Genomic DNA, 16,095 nt, shown 5'->3' on the forward strand with positions numbered 1-16,095 from the left:
CGTTTTTATAAATTTGGGTACAAAATGTCTTATCAATTAAGATACCTAAAGTATGGATAGATGAGTCATCAGAGTAAACCTTTTTATTACGCATGATTAATCGACCAAAATTATATTGTCAGCATTTCAAACGTTATTTGCTTGTTGCTAAACCCCTCCTGTTTTATCAAAAATAATAGTTTCCGCTTAGAACGCCCTTTCCGGTTAATTCCCTATTAACTTTCAATACATTTGTGTCACGCGAACTTTTTATGTTTCCTCTATAAATGTTTGAAAAAAGGGAGTGTTGACAATTCCTGGTAATTTATAAATTTAATACGTACTAATTACGGCTATTTGTTTGTGTGAGCAAGTCCATTTCTGTAAAAAATAATAATAGACCGTGTCGTAGAAATAGGTTAAAAGAGCATCATACCGTTGGATTACATGATATTATGAACCTTAATTTTGAAGCGACAATTGTCAACGTCCATACCACGTTGAAAGCACCGGTTCTCGTCCGATCACCGAAGTTAAGCAACATCGGGCGCGGTCAGTACTTGGATGGGTGACCGCCTGGGAACACCGCGTGACGTTGACTTTTTATTAACTTTTTCTCAATATGAATATTAAATTTTCATTGTATGTAGATACGGAGCTTCTTATAGGTACATCTAATATTTTGCCTTGTCATAGTGTTCATATACTCAAAAATCGCATTCAATCAATCAATAAATCTACGAAAAATTCACAGATAAAAGTGTTACAAAACATTTTCCGAATCTCACCCCTTCACAAAAAATAGTGAGGGGAAATACGCGTTTACACATGTGTTTTTTTCCCACTCTCTTGGGACGACACATGCAAGATAGGCCTGCAAATATGGTACATGTCGATAAAATATGAATAGTTAATACACTGCTTTAAATTCTACCACAGTAATCTTTGGATGTCTTAGTAGATGGTTCTAGAAATTTACGCAATATGGTATATGCATCTTGAGTGTGGCGCGTTTTTGCGTGGAAAGAAAAAAAGGGAAATTGAAATAGAATTGTGGGGGCTGATGTCTCGTAGTACCTACCTATAAATAAATAAATAATAAACTAGGGATCGAAAAGATCGTAAGACAATAGGATATTTGGTCAAAATCAATTAGATTTTTAATTGCTCTAGATTTTGCAGGCAAGACTGATTATGATACTTAGATACATTCCGGTGAAATATAAAAAAAATAGTTATTTGTTATACAAGAGTGCAAAGTTGCTTTTTAACCGCGTGCTCCATTTTGATGACCGAGCAAGCAAAGGATTCTAAAATTGAAGCACGAGCGTAGCGAGTGTTTCAAAATTAGAATCCTGAGCGATAGCGAGGGAATCAAAAGAGCACAAGGTGAAAAGTACCTATTAAAGTTCATTTATTTGAAAACTCATTTTAAAAATGAAACGAGGTTAAAAATCTATGTAAAAACAATAATAAAAATTACTTAATTAATTGAATAATTACTTTAAGCAGTATTTTATTTGTTTAATATGTATTTGTTTGGAAAGTCTTATCAAGTTTGTCACAAATGGAGTATTGCACACGATGTTCTAAATTCAAATCACTTTGCCGCTCTAGAGGTTAAAAACGGTTTTTGCACTCAGATATCAAAGGGTAAAACAACACTTTCCGAGATGGTGGGATGAAAAAATCTATTAACTGTTTTTAAAATGCCAAGTATTTCTTGGAAGTCCCAATCCTCCAAAAAAGGTACCTAAGTCCTATATATATCCTATATAAGGTCTATACTTAACCCCGAAAAGCGCTGACTGCCCCATAATTTAAAATTCCGCTCCATCACTATATTTCATAAGAAACCAAATACTTTACATGCATAAATAAGTGGAGGTACTCGTTATAATTTTAATTCATCCCCGATGTTTACCCACGAGACGGGGGGTTCACGTGGGTTCACGGGGGTCCGCGGGTGCAAGAGGGCTCGGGGGCTCGGGGGTTCCTTTTTATATTTGCATTCAACTCCAGAGCCCGACTTTCGTTTTAATGTAATTGGTTGCATTTTATTTTGATATAAATACAGTACAGTCGGAGTTGAATCATTCTTATCTAATGTTAGCGTTTTCATCTGACATGTTTTTCTAGATGTTAAGGTTTATTTAATTATGGTAAGTGTGTGGATTTTGTTGGGTAAACGAGATGGAGTGTAATTAGTGAATTTTGTATTATAAGTTGGTTTTATATTAATATTTATTTATTTGCTCAATGATACACGAGAGATTATGGAGTCCCTTACTTAGGGCATTGAACGTGGGGCCGAAGCCAACACACTGATGCATTTTTGAGACAACTTTAATGAAATATAAAAACAGTGGTGTATGTCTTAAAGATTAAAGCGCCTACAGATTTTTCGATATGCGTACATTTTTAGGTGTCTTGAACATCAATTTCTTTGTAATTTATTAAATAGGTAGAAGCGTATATGCAAAATGATAGGTACCAAGCATCATTTGCATCTGTCCCTATTTACTTTGACTATAAACCATTCAAAGATCGCATACCATTTATCTTGTACCAATACGATTAAGTCAGACGGGTACCGCCTAAGCCATTAGCCAAACTGATCCAGTCATGATTTAGACAAAAAAATAAAAATAAAAAAGTGCAAATCTCGGTCCAATCAATTACGATGGCGATTTAAAGCTAACATCTGCCAAAATGTCGTGAAATGTCGCTCGATTTTGCCAAATTAATGCCGCCCAGCTTTAAAGCCCTGCTGTGAGCTTGGATTTGAAAATTTGGATACGGAACGAATAATTTCTACTTTGAAATTAAAGTCTATTTTACGGAGGCTTTGCTCTATATTAACCTTGATAGAAATCTGATAATACTGCACCGATAAGACACACAGATTTTCATTTTCAATAGCATGCGCTTTCTAAATAAAATGCCGCAGAATTAAAATACCAAAATGGTTTGTATTTTTCTGCTCGACATACGTCAACGTCCATACCACGTTGAAAGCACCGGTTCTCGTCCGATCACCGAAGTTAAACAACATCGGGCGCGGTCAGTACTTGGATGGGTGACCGCCTGGGAACACCGCGTGACGTTGACTTTTTGTCATTTATTAAAAATTATTTTACGTTTTTTAAATAATTGTTGAAGATATACTTAAATGTTCTTTTCCAGTGTTTTATATTCCATAATATGACCCTCCAAATGGCGCAAATAAAAACATTAGATATTTACACTTGATCAGTTGCGCCCTTTCGCCTAATGCGTTTAGTTTAATGACCCTCAAAATGGTTAAAAAGGTCCGCGGGCCAGACACAAAGTGTTCGGGATATTAATGTTACAATTGAAGGAAATGTTGCGTTAATTGAAAGAACCAAAAAAAATGCTGATTACTTACCTATCGAAATACAGTTTTTGAAAAAATTAAATGGGTTTGTAGAATTTGCAAAAGTCAACGTCACGCGGTGTTCCCAGGCGGTCACCCATATCCAAGTACTGACCGCGCCCGATGCTGCTTAACTTCGGTGATCGGACGAGAACCGGTACTTTCAACGTGGTATGGACGTTGACGACGGTAATATCAAAATTATGGAACATGCTAAATATACTACGCACAATATTGCACACTGAATCTTGCAGTTTTTTTGGCAACCTACTTTTAAAATTATGATCTTCGTAGATTAGAAATATTGATTAGGAAGACATTTTATACCGCTCTTAAGTTACATTAAAAATACGAACTTTATTCATTACAATACCTAACAAAATTGGGTAAACAAAAATAATCCACTTTGGAAGAAAGAGGTATGACAGCGCAACAGAACGCCTATCAATATACGCACAGCAATGCACTACTACTGGTATTGCTCCATACTTCCCTTGAGACGCTTAGGTACTACTGAAATTCTACATTATTTGGGGTTTCTCATTATTCATGATCAAAGAAATTAGTTTCATTTGAAACAATACTAAATTAGATAATGCTGTATGGGGCTTTTGTGTTCCTTTTAGAATTATGGTCACAGATATAAAGGAGACTGGAAGCGTTTCGTAGTTTTCATGGGTTCGAAATAAATGAGCCAAACTATTCATTTAGGTACAAAATTCATAACGAAATTGTGTTAATGTACTACTCTTTAGAATTTGTGATTGCTTTTTTTTAATAAGCCGTTGGTTTTTTTTTTGGTTTTTGCTCAGCTCGCTCGGCTCTTTGAATGACCACAGCCTACAATTTATAAGTAACGTTTAATCTTTCAAAATCAAAACGAAATCTAAACTATTACAAAGAAAAAGCCCGCGAATCTATGTAGCTCAGTTCATATTTGAACTTGAACATATTAAACTTCAGATACCATTACGTAGGTATTAGATACCTAGGTACCTAATTCTTTCGGCCAAAGCAGGCCACTTCCATCTCCTAACCATCTTGGACCGTAGCCTACTGGATATTCGGATATTCCCTCAGGTAATTCGAATGCAGAAACAAGAACAAGTTCGGTGCAAGCTAGGGGAACTATTTCAAATGTTTTGTACGCCACTTGTGTTTCCGAACGCATCGTGGGTGTACAACCTTTTTGGAACGTGCGTTTGAAAGGTTTAGACGGCCAGTAATCAAATATTAAAATGGTAACTCTTTGGTGGTGTGCATCGGAATTCAAACGAGGTTCTTTTTTCAATATATCTGGACGATTTGCCATTTCAATAACGCAGTCGCAAAAAATATTTTATCGTCTCCTTTTCCTCACTCTGCTATGGAAAAATTTGTTGCAAATGTTAAAAAAAAACCTTGGATTTGTTAGGATTTGTACTTGTTTCCAGTGTAAGATCTATTATATTCTCTCCTGTATTTTTATGAGACAGAAAATATCATTTATTAAGCTAACGATTTAAATTCACAATTTTCCTCACTTCTTGATTACCAGATTCTCGCAACATTTGTCCTTTTAAAATACTTACAGCATAATAGTTACCAAATTACGTCTGCTTAGGTTCAACCGTTTTTACTTGGACGCATAATAAACATAGTCATTTTTGCATTTATAATATTAGGTTTAATCCCTCAGGTTTACCTCCCCTGTCAATATGAGAGAAAGAGTAAATTCTAAACCGAGGGGTGAAACAGGAATTAAAGATTTACTCGAATTAGGGTTCCGTGGGGGTTGGATTTGAATTCAAAGACTTTGGATGTCTTTGTGTTTTAATTAACCGTGTTATTTATATTTCCTTTGATTACTTTGTTTTGGATCGAGAGGGTTGTTAAGTGAGGTACCTATGCAGAATTTACAACATAATGGTAATAATAACTTTATATTAAAGTTAGCTATACCTATGACTTTTTCTAGTTAAATACACCTGCATGTTTTGCACCTGTGTTGAAATATTGTGTAATCGTGTTAATGAAAACTATGGATAAACATGGAACTTCATCATAATTTATGCAATCATTTCTCAGATCTTAAAATACCTACATACCTACCTACCTAAATCTGCTAGATGCTTAATTACACCAGCAACTTATCCCCATGGAATAGATACTTTGAGCTTGTCTGGTGGAAACCAATTTTATCTAAAAACAATAACTAGGCAAAATAATAAATGCAGAAATAGAAGTTCTTGCCTGGCCTAGTGTTAAATCATGTAATTGGTCTTTCTACATAGAAAAATATGTAAAAAGAAACAGCATAAATAACACAAATTAATTCAGATAAAACGAATTTCATAGAATAAAATATTAGGCACCTGTTTGAGATTTAGAATTATCTCAGACTTTGTAGTGATCAAAGAATTTTTTAAGCTTTATCTTTGAGGACTTATTTTGCTTTAATGCAAAATAATCCGATTCATTTGAAAATCTTCAAAATCATCTTTTAAGATAATACCTGCGATTGCGCAAGTCATTTATAAGAATTAACTGCTTAATCTAATTTGGGTTCGATGTAAAACTATTTGTGAAAACTGATTAAAATGTGGGCTTTGGGCCAGGTGTTTAATTAGTGAGCATAAATACGTCTGATGATTTCAAAAATAATCACAAAAATAGTTCAATAAGAACGGAGAATATCATTAATTTCAAGAACATTTTTCTAGTTTTATTTCATTGCATAAGCTAAGGGATTGTTCAAAAGAGTTTTACCGTGGCCCTGGTACACAAAGGGCTCCAGAAGGAACTTGGTGGGTTTTAGTCAGTAAGAGTCTGACACACCCTCACCGCTGCTAACTCACAGCGGGAGGGGTCATTTGACGATTTCCTATAAAAAAAGATGTAGGTTTATAAAAATCCTAGTATCTATTCAAAGATAACCTAACTATACAAACTGTCGTATATATTTAATTAATTTTTAATTTGTCGTATTTGTGAATTTAATACCTATTAAACCTACACGAAAACACCCCTTACATACCTCTCACACACAAACATTCCAAAATGTCTGCTCACATTAACAATTTTAATTCCGAATACCGCAGAGCAGTATCAAAACGCGCCCTACCCATTTATCATCACGCAAACTTAGTATTATACGCATCACAACAATTTCGACCAATTTAGGGGTACCCATGTCTTGCAAGCCGAGGGTCCAAATTTTGCACCCATTATTAAGATATCAACTAAATATTTATGGGCATTTGCAAATCATGAATATTGATCATTTTCATCTTTTGGTTGGAATTAATTTTGGTGAAAATTGTGTTATTGGAGTATTGGTATACTGACTCACTATTTATGATATGTGCTTGTTGCTATATATTGTTGTCATTTCGTCACCCCTCATATTTTGAGAGTACATAGCATAGTTACCTTTGCCAATCTTTTATGGTATGCTGTATGCTTAAAAACTCCATTGTTATTTATTTTCTGGCAAAGCAGAGAAACATTATTATTATTTTTTATTCATTTATTGAAATTTTAATAATTACATCGATATGTATCTTAAGTCTAAACTCGCCAAACTTTTACGTTTGATGGCGATTTGAAAGACTGCTTGGAGAAATTAACAATTTAGTAAATAATTATTCTATCAGACAACTTGAACAGCCCTCACCCCATTAATGACCATGAAAATCTCACCCCAAACACGAGAACCCAACAACTACCAAGAAATAACAGAAAAAACGCCGACGCATTCAATCACAAAGTACTCAATTTACCCCATATTGGATTATATGGATAAAAAATCTATTTGTAAGCCTCTCAATTGGTCCTTAAAGTGACCAGTGCAACTTATAGGGGCCATTCTGGACAGATAACTCAATGGTAGAATGGTAGAATTAGATACAGAGATGTACTTGAGTGATGGGAAAAAAGTTCAGTTGATTCTACGAGCGTGAGTTTGGGGACGGGCGGGAGAAATGGTGAGGATACCGAAGTTTTTTTTTTGTGTGTGTTGTGGGTGTATTCTACACATTAGTTATTGTTGTTTATTTTTAAGATTTCGTAATGTATAATTAAACATGTTATAATCTCAGAAGAAGTGACATTTTTATATTACGTAAATACACAGGTTATTGATACCTTCATTGATTTTTGCAAGAAGTAAATTAGATAAAAGTTTTCAAAAATATTTTAGTGGGCATTTTTTGTGGTTTTAATTTGTCCAAAACAATTTTAGAAACTGTTTTCCATTTTCAAATCTAAGTGCTTGTTGTTATTTTATTTAAATATCAAAATAATTATAATTTTAAAGTCGCAGCTTGAGATCTCGCTGAATTTGAATGTAAGATTTAAGATGGCGGGATTAATTTGTTTTGAAATGTAATATTACAAGAATGTATTAATTTACATGACATTAAAATATTCCGATTTAATATAATAGGTATAGCAAATTGTTAGACGCAAATGAATAATGGATTTTTTGTATGCACCTCAGTGAGAGTAATATCTGAAATATTAAGGTAAAGTATTATTTAAAAGCAAATATTAAAATATTGTCAAAAAGTCAACGTCACGCGGTGTTCCCAGGCGGTCACCCATCCAAGTACTGACCGCGCCCGATGTTGCTTAACTTCGGTGATCGGACGAGAACCGGTGCTCTCAACGTGGTATGGACGTTGACGATAGCTAACGTAAAATTTACGGGAACATTTTAGTTATGGAACTGAATACACAAAGCCTGTATTTCGTATTTTTATTCAGTTTTTATTAATCTCTTAAGTTAGCTAAATTTTAATTAAAGTAAGTCTTTTCAGAAAATATTCAGTTTTACTTCAAAAACAAACACATGTTCCGTTTGAGTCCGGCCTCCTCTACAAAGGACTTATCATCGCTAAGTTTTAAGTAAACGATCAATAAACGCCCCTATTATGGATTGATCTCAATTGACAAAGGGACATTAATGTAGGTACTTAACCGTATAATCCATACGAATCAATTGGCTTACACTTTTCTTAGAAAAAACTTTTAACCAGCATTGCAGTTATTATAGGAGGTATGGGATTAAAAGAAATAATATACTAATTTGATATTGAAATATTTATTCTATACTTTAAATGGTACTTGGAAGCAATACGTCCGTCTAACAAGATCCCGTGACGCAGTGTGTGTAGAGTTAAATAAACAGTAGATTGTTCAGATAGAACAAAGAACAATGTTATCGAAAGTTAGGGTATTAGTTTTGCTTTATATAATCCAACACGCCCCTCAAAAATTAATCCCTAACTTTTAGTCATTCGTTAGTTTACTATACAGTATCTAGTCTACAATTCAACATTACAAAGTGAATACCAACTTATAAATACGACGTAACATATTATACTTCCAAGTAAGGTCTGGGACAACTGTACAATAATGGTCCAACATTTGCTGCACAGGATCAGGGAAACCCAGAAAACCTGATCAGACCATTTCATAATGAAATTGTACTTAAATTAAAACTTATTCTATACCCAATCCTTTTCTCAGTCTTATAAAAGACACGACTGGTAAAGGTTTTGTCAACAAGTCTGCCAACTGGTTACCTGTGGAAATATAATTTAATTTTATTACATTTTTCTCAACTTGTTCTCTAGAGAAATGATATTTTATATCTATGTGTTTGGACCTTTTATGACTTGTTGGATTATTAGCTATGCTAATACATCCGTTATTATCTTCATATAAAATAATGGGCTTATTAATTTTAAGTTTATGCTTTCTGCCAGAGACTTAAGCCATAATGCTTCTTTAACAGCTTCATATAAAGCCATATATTCGATTCAGTAGACGAGACCGCTACTGATGTTTGTCTCTTTGTACACCATGTAATTGTATTTTGATCAAATAATTTAAACACATATCCAGTAGTGCTTTTCCTATCATTACAATCGTGGCCACCCCAATCTGAGTCGACATATCCACTTAGGATGTTATTGTAATTATTTCTTGTATATGTTAACTTCAAATCAATTGTGCCTTTGATATATCTTAAAACTCGCTTTAAGCATAACCACAATTCTTTATTGTTCTTATTTGTGTACCGACTTAAAATATTTACGCATGTACTTAAGTCCGGACGCGTACAAAGCATAATGTACATTAAACAACCGATCAGGTGACGGCATGGTGCGTCACACTTCTTATCAGCGTTAAGAGCTTCATAGTTTAATTTAAGCTCCATCGGTGTGTTTATAGGATTGCAATCACTCATATTAAATTTATTCAAAACGGTTTTAATGTAAGCACTTTGGTCTAAAGTAATTTTATCATGGTGTCTCTCTATTTTAATGCCCAAAATAATTTGATATCGTGTAAGTCGGTCATTTCGAATTTAGTCATTAAATATGCTTTGAAATTATTCATTGTTTGCAAATCTGCACATGCTATAACTAAATCATCGACGTACAAGATTACGTAAATATTTTAGAAATGTCTCCTTTACCTTTCATATATATACACCTATCTACTGGGAGTTCTGAAAACCTATTTCTTTGAGACATTGTTCAAATGTTTCGTACCAACATCTAGCTGATTGTTTTAAGCCATAAAGAGCTTTGTTTAATTTGCATACGTAATTATCTTTACATTTTACACCTTCAGGAACTTTCATGTAGATTTCTTCCTTTAGTGTACCATTTAGAAATGCTGTTTTACATCCATATGATGAATCAGTAAATTATATTGATTTGCGTAGCTAATTAAGAATCTAAAGCTTGCTATTCTAGCAACTGGTGCAAATGTTTCATTATAATCACTAAGATATTCTTGACTGAAACCTCTAGCGACAAGACGTGCCTTATATCTTGAAGGTTGACCTGAAACGTCATTTTTAATAGTGAATATCCATTTACAGTCTACAATATTTTTATTTAATGGTTTTGGTACTAATGTCCATGTATTATTTTTCTTAAGAGAATTGAGTTCTTCTCTGACTGCTTTTTCCCACTGATTCCTATCGTTCAGAGATTTAATTTCATTTAATGATTTTGGTATATTACTTGTGATGGATAACGCACTATAGACATCATAGTCATTTTCATTATATGATTTACGCGAACATGTTTTCAGTCTTTCACTTCTTCGTAAATTTAAAAATTCATCAGGTTTATCCTGATTTTTGTGTTTCAAACTACTCTCAGATTCATTTTCAGGTTCATTCGGTATTTCATGACTACCGATTTTTCGAATTTTACTTGTACTGCATTCATCAGATTGAGAGCTATCTGATTTAGGGCCAGAACTATGAGACTTATAAGACACTGATTTTGTTACGGAGTCATTATCAGTTTCGTCTTGGGAATATGTATTATTACTCCGTTCAGGTCGTAATGAAGGCCTAGATTCGATAAAATTAGTCTCATCAATTACAACGTCCCTTACAGTTTCATATTTTTCGAATTCTGTATTCCAAACTTTATAACCATTGGGTTCATAACCTACCAGTATTCCTTTCCACGACCTATTGTCAAATTTGTTTTTACTGGTTTTATTATGAACATATACAGTTGAACCGAAAACTCTGAGATTTTTAACGCTTGGTTTCCTATCATGCCACATCTCGTATGGTGTCTTTGATTGACTTAAAGCTTTCGTAGGCGTAATATTTATTAAATAAACTGCAGTTAAAACTGCATTTCCCCAAAAACGTTTTGATGCTTTAGTGCCATTTAACATAGCACGAGCTTTTTCTGTTATTGTGCGAACCATACGTTCTGCAACACCATTTAACTGTGGGGTCCTAGGAACTGTTAAATGATAGCTTATGCCTCTTTCTCTACAGTAGTTTTTCATTTCGGTGGATAAGTATTCACCACCGTTATCACTATAAAGATTTACTACTTTGAAATTGAATTTAGCCTCACTTTTAGCGACATAGTCTTTAAAAGCTGTAAACACTTCTGATTTGTAAGTTAACATATACACCACACAATAATGTGTGTATTCATCAACAAATAAAACAAAATAATTTCTGTTATCTATTGTTGGAGGTGTTATAGGACCACAAACATCTGAATGCACAATAAACAGAGGGCGTTTAATGTAACTTTTGTCTTTAACTTTATTAAAAGGCAGGCGAGTCTGCTTCCCATTTATGCATGCTTCACACAACTTATCATTTGGAGTTACGGTATTTATTTCATCTAAGTCATCAATCATATTATGACATTTTAACTGCAGGAATTTAGTTTTACTTATATGTCCTAGGCGTTGATGCCATAATTCATATTTATTTTCATTAACATAACATGCTTGGGAAGCGGATTCCCTTTTATTACTGGTATTTTAAACTCTAGAACTATAAGATTATTCAATGTCTTACCTTTCATGATGATTTTACCTTCCTTTGTAATTTGTGTGCCTTTGTCATCAAATATTATGGTGAATCCTGCTTGCTGCATCTTTGATACCGATATTAAATTATATGGTACTTTGGCACAGAACAATACATTTGTAAGTATTCCTTGCACTCCTGTTTGACTGATAAGATTTATGTTTCCCCTTTTAGTTGCTGAAATAAATGTATTGTTTTTAGCTACTGAAATTTTTAAAGGAGGATTTAAACATTCAAACGATGTGAAGAGATCATCTCTATTTGTGATGTGATCAGACGCTCCTGAATCTAATAGGAATTTAATTGTCGTGGTCTTTTTCATAATGGTATGCGCTTGTCATGAACGCAAATCCTGAAAAAGAAGAATTCGAGGTCGTTCCCTCTTGCAGGGCAATAGTTTGGACTTGTCTTGTCCTTTCTGGGGCATTGTTTTGTATATTTGTCTGTCTTTTGAAATAGAAACAATCCTGTTTCTTGTGTCCTTTGCGTCCACAGTAATGACATTTCACAAATTTTTGTTTGTTTGTTTTCTTGAATGTTGTATTCTTCAAATAGTTTTGTTTTGTGCGATTGTATCTGTTTTATTATATTTTTCTTCAACATGGAGTATCTTTAAACTGGTATCACGACTCTCGTTTTTTAATTTTACTTCGTGATCTAATAGTCTAGTTTTTACAAAACCGAGAGTGATATTTTCTTCAGATAGTGTCTCAATTGCAGTGATAACGCCATCATATGTATTCGGGAGAGTAAGTAATAAATGAGCTACTTTGTCCGTTTCCTCTAATTTAGCTCCAGCAGCTGATAATTCTGTCAGCAGATCGTCAAATGTTGAGAAGTGTTTGATCAAGGGTATATCGGCTTTTAATTTTAATCCCAATAATTGTTTTCTCAGCGCTAATTGAGTTGCTACACTTTTCCTTTCATAGATCGCGTCAAAATGTTTAAAAACTGCTTGAGCAGTCCCATTTTCATTAATATAATTAAGATATGAGTCCGCCAAATATTCGACTATAATACTTTTGGCTGCCTTATTATTCTTTTCCCACTCAGCGGATCGCGTTCCAGGAATTTCTTCGTCAATAACACTGAGCAAGTTTAACTCTGAAAGCAGTGTACGAATTCTAAATTTCCATACACTGTACTTTTCTCCATTAAAAGGCTTAATGTTTCTTTTCACTTTTTCCATTGTCACAACTTTATTTTTATTTACAACTATGCACTTTACTGTCACTACGCACTACTGAATGTTCTCACTACTAAATGTCCTTTTTCGCACTGGGCCCATAACCTATAGGAGGTATGGGATTAAAAGAAATAATATACTAATTTGATATTGAAATATTTATTCTATACTTTAAATGGTACTTGGAAGCAATACGTCCGTCTAACAAGATCCCGTGACGCAGTGTGTGTAGAGTTAAATAAACAGTAGATTGTTCAGATAGAACAAAGAACAATGTTATCGAAAGTTAGGGGTATTAGTTTTTGCTTTATATAATCCAACAGTTATCTCCTTCAGATTTTATGAAAAACAGCTTAAAACTTTTTGGATAGGGAATTGATTTTGGACTAGCAGTTTTTTGCAGCAAGTAATTGAATTACTAAACGGTTTCAAGACTGCCGTACCGTACTACGTATTGATATTATTTATTTATTATTGTATTTATAAATCAAACTTATTTATATTTTGACATTCGTAAGTGCTTGTAAAGTCCTAAATTAAATTATTTAACTTGGGCTATTGACATTGACTTTGAAAGATACACAAGAAACACTGCACTAGTCTCCTTTACTGTACCTATCAATATCGCTTCTGTAGTCAATTGTAGATACACATTTAAGGCCCAAACAAAAACTTCCCCCTGTCGAAGACAAACACAGACGCTGCGAGACACAAGTTGCATACACCATGACTCCCATGGGACCACATAAAGAGCTTCCCTTCAGACAGAATTCGGGAGGAATTTCCTCACTGTACCAACTTACCCTACCATCCCCTCACAAGTATACACATGCAGTTTCTAAAGACTCTTATATAAGGTAGTAAGGTTGATTTTTATGTGTGCTAGGGAAGAGGTATGTTGGTTAAAAGAGTCCATGTTTTGTTCGTCACAATAGGGGTAAAGTAATTTAATTGATGACGCGTTCGATTTAGGAAAATGGATGGCGCGTCGTTTTTGAATTAAAATACGATGCCCCCTTTGCTAGTTGAAGTTTTTTGGCTAAATTATCAAGAGTGCTTCTTTTTGTTTGATAATAATGTCTTTACATTCAATCTCTGAAGAAATATACTTTGACAGAAGTCTAAATCTTAGTATATTTTATGGAACTGGTACTACCTTTTACGAAGGTGGGTAAGTGTATGGAGAAATTTATCAAAATAAACGCATTTACCATAGCGTTGTTCGTTTACCTACTGGTAAATTGGTTTATTTAATTTAATACATACGAGTACATCGCGGCTGCGATGTTGACGAACGCTCAATCCTTCTCCGTGAAAGAGGAAACCTGTGCCCAGCAGTGGGACGTTAAAAAGGCTGTATCGAACATTGCGGCTAATTTATACCAATGTTATTTTATTTTGTCTAGAGTCTAAGAAAGGACAGGGTAACAGGTCTTTAGGCAAATCCGCGGGAAATAGGTAGTTTAATATAAAGTAGGAATTTGTGGTAAATAGCCGCATATTAAAACCAGTTTAACCTTTGTAATTATAATGAAAATGATTGGGTAATTTAATAATTATCCTCGAAATAAACCGGTTCCGATTACAAGGTTATTCTATACCGTAATTGCAGTGAAAAGTGTGTAATTTAATTATAATTACATATTACAAATTGATAGTATTTTTAGCAGTGGCTTAAAATACTTCAAAGTGAAATCAATATAAATAATGTGATCTTTTTGAGTTCAAGGCTAGAATAACCATTGAAAACGAATAAAAAAGCCTATCAACTTATATTATTTTGAGATGATGATTTGTAAAGATTAAACTGTTGGTTGCTATTCTAAATTCACCTCTTTGTTTACGTTTTACGTGTTATGCGTTAATTTAACGTTTCAAACTATCACCTAATTTATGCAAAAAAATATATCACAAAACTTAAGAATACCTACTTAGTTACTAACCGATTTCCCAAAAAGGAGGAGTTTCTCAATTAGGATGTTTGTATTTTGTAATATTTCGTAATGGCAGATAATTCCATGTTCTTGTCCAAATATTTTTGGGCAGATATCTCCATTTAATTTTCTTCTTTAATATGAGTGATATTAAAAACAAAGAAATAATATATCAATAAAAGGTAATCAACGGGTCCCTAACATCATATAGCACGCACATTTGAAGCTGCAATAAACCTGCTCTATTTATCGGCCCCTCGGGCTTAAGGTCCCCTCAGACATCAGACACGCAACTGTTTTACTACTGCTAGTAAACTTATGAGTCATCGGGAATTTTAAACAGATTGGGTTATGTAAACGTTTTATATCTAATTTACTGATTGGTTCATTCAAGATATACATAGCTAGGTAAAGTTTTATTCTAGTCAATCATTTATCAACCCACTGTGGGGTACAGGCCTCTACTCACACTCAGAGTTAATCACCACGCTTGGTCAATGGTCGGTGATGTCAGACATAATAGTCTAGCTAGGATTCCTCAAAATGATTTTCCTTCACCTTTAAGTTATTTGTGTCCAAGATATACTTAAAAAGTAGGTACATGTATAATCTTAGTAAAGTTGTATTGGTATTTGCTTGATCTGGAATCGATTCTACAAACATGCTTGACCGGTTAGTATTTTACTCACTAGGCCACTATTACTGCCTCCTACAACACTACGGTTTGCAGCTGAACTTTCATGAACCAGATTTCCTACGTTTAAACTGTAACATTTTACCTACAGCCAAAAAATACGTATTTTAACGTCAATACCGAACAATCAATCATTACGAACAAATAGCAGAACCCGATAAAAACTGACGAAACACAAATTTAGGGTATTCGGTCCAAAATGCCATCCGTCATGCGACCCAACCCGTTAGCTTTCGCATTATAAAGGGTTAAAAATCACTTCGCATAAATCTGCGCTATCGGTCTAAATGACCCGCGGTGGTTCTGTGGGTTAAGCCATTTAGTAGATCAAACAGAAGGCTTAGTAAATATTTACTATGAATTACGATTTGTATGACTTTGCTCACCACGATCCATATCTTTCCTAGAGTCATTGATATCTAGGGCTGTCATAACTCTTACGAAAAATCCTGCAGCACCATAGATTTCCGTCAAAATTCCTGATGAAATCATAAAGGAGTCTCCTAAACACATTGCTATACATTCGTTGCATAATTCATGCTTCGTTTA

At 34.0% G+C, this 16,095-nt stretch overlaps 4 non-coding genes across 4 annotated transcripts; 2 read left to right on the top strand and 2 right to left on the bottom strand.

Moving 5' to 3' along the window:
- The first annotated feature begins 461 nt into the window (after window positions 1–461).
- LOC126053556 (5S ribosomal RNA) lies at window positions 462–580 on the top strand. Its single transcript, XR_007510379.1, has one exon. It is a non-coding gene; the product is annotated as a 5S ribosomal RNA (ribosomal RNA).
- A 2,392-nt stretch (window positions 581–2,972) lies between these two features.
- Window positions 2,973–3,091, top strand: LOC126053554 (5S ribosomal RNA). Its single transcript, XR_007510377.2, has one exon. It is a non-coding gene; the product is annotated as a 5S ribosomal RNA (ribosomal RNA).
- Window positions 3,092–3,440: 349 nt separating this feature from the next.
- LOC126053555 (5S ribosomal RNA) lies at window positions 3,441–3,561 on the bottom strand. Its single transcript, XR_007510378.2, has one exon. It is a non-coding gene; the product is annotated as a 5S ribosomal RNA (ribosomal RNA).
- Window positions 3,562–7,923: 4,362 nt separating this feature from the next.
- LOC126053557 (5S ribosomal RNA) lies at window positions 7,924–8,042 on the bottom strand. The gene has a single exon (XR_007510380.2). It is a non-coding gene; the product is annotated as a 5S ribosomal RNA (ribosomal RNA).
- Window positions 8,043–16,095: the final 8,053 nt, after the last annotated feature.

This window comes from Helicoverpa armigera, chromosome 6 (assembly GCF_030705265.1).
Source record: "Helicoverpa armigera isolate CAAS_96S chromosome 6, ASM3070526v1, whole genome shotgun sequence".
Lineage (NCBI taxonomy): Eukaryota > Metazoa > Arthropoda > Insecta > Lepidoptera > Noctuidae > Helicoverpa > Helicoverpa armigera.